Source organism: Schistocerca serialis, chromosome 1 (assembly GCF_023864345.2).
Source record: "Schistocerca serialis cubense isolate TAMUIC-IGC-003099 chromosome 1, iqSchSeri2.2, whole genome shotgun sequence".
Taxonomy (NCBI): Eukaryota; Metazoa; Arthropoda; class Insecta; order Orthoptera; family Acrididae; genus Schistocerca; species Schistocerca serialis.
Window position 1 is genome coordinate 847907005 of NC_064638.1, and position 4736 is coordinate 847911740.

The window sequence follows — 4736 nt, forward strand, 5'->3', positions numbered from 1 at the left end:
CAAACGATAATTTAACCTCACGAATCTTGTGCTGCAAAAGTTGTTTCTAACCTGAAAAACAAGAGAAAAATGTGAGAAATCGTAACATAGTAACATACTTGTACAAGCCACTGAATATGCTTTGTATATAACGGAAGCGAAACGCGTATGGCAAAAAAAAATTGCCTTTCATTTAGTTGCAAAATGTTCAAATGCGTGTGAAATCTTATGGGACTTAAATGCTAAGGTCATCAGTCCCTAAGCTTAGACACTACTTAACCTAAATTATCCTAAGGACAAACACACACACCCATGCCCGAGGAGGACTCGGACCTCCGCCGGGACCAGCGGCACAGTCCATGACTGCAGCGCCTTAGACCACTTTTTTCTTTTTTTTTTTTTTCGCTCTTGTTCGTTGCATCTGCTCGGGGCGGACGTCGTAAGACATCACTTAAGTTCGCTGTTGATCGATTAACTCAGTTTTTTTGTTACAGAGGGCAGCTAACCCTCTGACCAAGCACGCTGAGTTACCGTGCCGGCCATAAAATTTGGAAGTATCAAGACGGGAACCACCGCCCAACTACTAACGCAATACTGGGCAGTAACGCTACTCATTACGCTACATCAATCCGGTCATCCTTGCGCAGGGGCCATACTAATCTTCTCTGTATCGTTCCAATTTTAGTATATGTACCGCCGAAGCGAGTACTCGCTCGGCTAATCTCGGGCGGCATTTAGTTGCAAAAACGGAACATACTTCCATGAAATGTGCAGTTTAGTTCGTTGGTAGGAGATGACTTTGTGAAAAGTGTGGATACACGTTCATTACTACTTTTATTTTATACCAGTTGTTAAATTTTATTACTACACGGTCCACATACATTAGCGTGACGTCATCGTCAATAACCGCTCACACATGGCAGGTGGTAGCACTAGCAGTGGAGAGTATAAAAAGCGCATCCGGGATGGCAGGGGAGGGGGGGAGGGAGGGGGAGTGACGCGGAAAACGGGGCTGTCGTTATAATGCGGACATCCAAGAGGGCATGATCACTGGCTTTCGGGGCAAGGACGGGAGCGTGCCCCAAACGCTAAGTTTGTAAATCGTTCACGTGCGTTTAAAGTATGACATGCGCCGCCAAATAGCGTTATCCAAAACCGTCGCCGAGGCGAAGATGTGTACCGGTAGATAGACGTGCAACTGTTGGGCAACTGACCATCCAGGTGAACCAGTGGGCTACCAACTGTGTCTCCTCAACGACAGTTCAGCAGCCGTTGCTGCGTATGGTCCTGCGAACAGGCATCGGTTTAATGTGCTACTGTTTGTAGATGATGCTGTGGTGTACGGGAAGATGTTGTCGTTGAGTGACTGTAGGAGGATACAAGATGACTTGGACAGGATTTGTGATTGGTGTAAAGAATGGCAGCTAACTCTAAATATAGATAAATGTAAATTAATGCAGATGAATAGGAAAAAGAGTCCTGTAACGTTTGAATACTCCATTAGTAGTGTAGCGCTTGACGCAGTCACGTCGATTAAATATTTGGGCGTAACTCTGCAGAGCGATATGAAGTGGGACAAGCATGTAATGGCAGTTGTGGGGAAGGCGGATAGTCGTCTTCGGTTCGTTGGTAGAATTTTGGGAAGATGTGGTTCATCTGTGAAGGAGAGCGCTTATAAAACACTAATACGACCTATTCTTGAGTACTGCTCGACCGTCTGGGATCCCTATCAGGTCGCATTGAGGGAGGACATAGAAGCAATTCAGAGGCGGGCTGCTAGATTTGATACTGGTAGGTTTGATCATCACGCGAGTGTTATGGAAATGCTTCAGGAACTCGAGTGGGAGTCCCTAGAGGAAAGGGGGCATTCTTTTCGTGAATCGCTACTGAGAAAATTTAGGGAACGAGCATTTGAGGCTGACTGCAGTACAATTTTACTGCCGCCAACTTACATTTCGCTGAAAGACCACAAGGATAAGGTAAGAGAGATTAGGGCTCGTACAGAGGTATATAGGCAGTCATTTTCCCCCCGTTCTGTTTGGGAGTGGAACAGGGAGAGAAGATGCTAGTTGTAGTACGAGGTACCCTCCGCCAGGCACCGTATGGTGGATTGCGGAGTATGTATGTAGATGTAGATGTAGATGAATGTACCCACACTGACTGCTGTTCATCGGCGACGAAGGCTGGACTTTGCGCACCAACACCAACTGGACTTCTACTGAATGGCGGCAGATGGCCTTTTCAGATTAATAACGTTTTACACTCCATCGGACAGATGACCATTGGCGTGTACGGCGCGAAACGTTTGAAAGCAAACAGCCTGCAGCAATGGATGGAAAGGTCAGAGCCGGAAGAGGGAGCGTTGGGGTGTTGTGAATGTTTCCATGGCATTCTCTGGATGATCTCGTCACTCTGGAAGGCACTATGGATCGACACAAGTATGCATCTGTCCTTAAGAACCATGTCCACCCCTGTATGCCTTTTGTTTTTCTTCGACACGTGGCATCTACCAACAGGACGAGGCGTTGTGGCACACAGCTCTCAGTAATAGAGATGGGGCCCCTCCACTCCCGCACCAACGTGGTGACCAGACCAACAGTTCTACTGTCACCTCCGTCAACATGTTAGTTATCTAGTAAGTGGATCATAGGATGCTGCGCTGTGATGTTGTCTGTGCGTCTGGGTAAGACTACGCATTAACACGGTCCATCAGGTGATAGAGAGTGGACGAAATGGGAGTGAGGGTAGCAACTTGAAGAGCAGAGGGAAAAAAGTGCCAAGGCTCGTGCCGTGGGAAAAAATGCGACAGTGGGATGGGTAGTAAGAGCAGTAGTGGCTTACTAGCTGCGATAGTTCATGCAAGGTTGGGTTTATTAGTATGGGTATTATGCATCATTACCGTGGCAAGCGATGGCAATGTATCCCAGCAGCCGCTACATTCCTGGAACAATCAAGATCGTTATATAGTAGTGGGAGATTGGCCATAGATCATCTCACTGAGGGGGGGGGGGGGGGAAGGGAGGGGGGGAGCTTGTCTGCATGCAGTGTACCATTCATCATCGGACATTGAGGAGCATGGGGTCATCACATCGCACTCCCAGTCATTCTAAATCTACATCTACATCTAAATTTATACTCCGCAAGCCACCCAACGGTGTGTGGCGGAGGGCACTTTACGTGCCACTGTCATTACCTCCCTTTCCTGTTCCAGTCGCGTATGGTTCGCGGGAAGAACGACTGTCTGAAAGCCTCCGTGCGCGCTCTAATCCCTCTAATTTTACATTCGTGATCTCCTCGTTTCGACCACGGAACCGCTACCTATTAATTAACTAGCTTCTGCGTAAGGAAATAACGAAATTTCAGTCTTTAGAATTTAATTGTTATAGCCAGAAACTATATTACCTCTGAGTATAGGCACTAACACTTTACATATACTGTCTCTTGACAGTAACACAACATGCTCTGAACGCTATAAATAATTCAATACCTTCTCTTGCTGACAGTACGGGTAATGTAACTGTTGATGATAAACAGAAGGCCGAAATTCTAAACCTAGCTTTCAAAAACTCGTTTACGATAGAGATCATCATTCATGAAACTACTAAGTTCCATGCTACAATAGCAGTGAACTGAAAATGTGGTTCACAACAAATGCCAATATGTGAGAACCGTGTCAGGTTACTATACTCCATCATTCTCAGAATGTTTTCTCTTCCGTTCGTCTGTCCACTTGTCACCAGGTTGTTGCGTTGTTCTTTGCTCCCAATTCACATTCATGATTTTATTCCAGCGCTCGTTACGGTCTTCGAGATATTCTGTGTAGTGGAAGTTACACTAAAATAATACATAACCTATTGTTTTTGATGCTGCTTCCACCTTGTCGAATTCTTCTTTAGAAATTTGCCTGTATCTTGATTTGCATGTGGAGACTATGTGGTACGGCTTCCCTGCGTGGTGCCAGTTATTCGGCAGTGTGTTCCAGCTGGATATCCAGTAATGGCCTCTGATTAACAGGGGCTCACCTGTACCGTTGTGTTTGCGTGTGCTTGGCCATAGATGTTAGGTCCTTACAAGTATGTCTTTTGGTCTTTCATGTTTCCATCCACGGTTGTGGTCGTAGTTCCCCAGATTCAGAATAAACGGGTTCTGCGAATGTCTGGAGTTTCTGTATAGTCTTGTGGTGAGTTTGTGGATTACCTACGTGAGAGTCTCAAGTCGGTATTCCCGGTGAAGGTCCGCGATGCGTGTGTATCGTGGAGCATTGCTTATGATTTTGAGTACTTTGTTTTGTATGAGCTGCAGACGGCGCAGGCGTGTAGGCGCACCGTATCCCCAGACGGGAGCTGCGTACGTCATCAGAGGTCGAATAAGTGTCATGTGCATGGACCTCGACACCCTTCTGTTCAGTGTGCCTTCGCCTGTTGACCATAGGGTAGAGCTGTTCGGGCCTCGCGCTTGCTCGGTTGGTCATGTGTTGTATGTGGTCCCCCCAGAGTAACTTCCGGTCCAGCCAGACACCGAGGTATTTGACTTTCTCACGGAAACGTATTGGGCGTGCATGTAGAGTTATTGGTGTACGTGCTTCGTCTGAAGAGCAACAAGACGGGCTTACCGCACTCCCTTGGTCTCCATACTCACTGGACCTAAGCCCAGTCGGGAATCTGTTCGCGCCATGGATACTTAATCGGGAAACATTGCGCAGCTGGCCACTGCACTGGAGTTGGCTTGGCTCCATATCCTATCAGTGCCTACCAGAA

The 4736-nt window shown here is 47.0% G+C and overlaps 1 non-coding gene across 1 annotated transcript; it reads right to left on the reverse strand.

Moving 5' to 3' along the window:
- Window positions 1–579: 579 nt before the first annotated feature.
- On the reverse strand, window positions 580–688 carry LOC126424518 (U6 spliceosomal RNA). The gene has a single exon (XR_007576177.1). It is a non-coding gene; the product is annotated as a U6 spliceosomal RNA (small nuclear RNA).
- Between the last annotated feature and the right edge of the window lie 4048 nt (window positions 689–4736).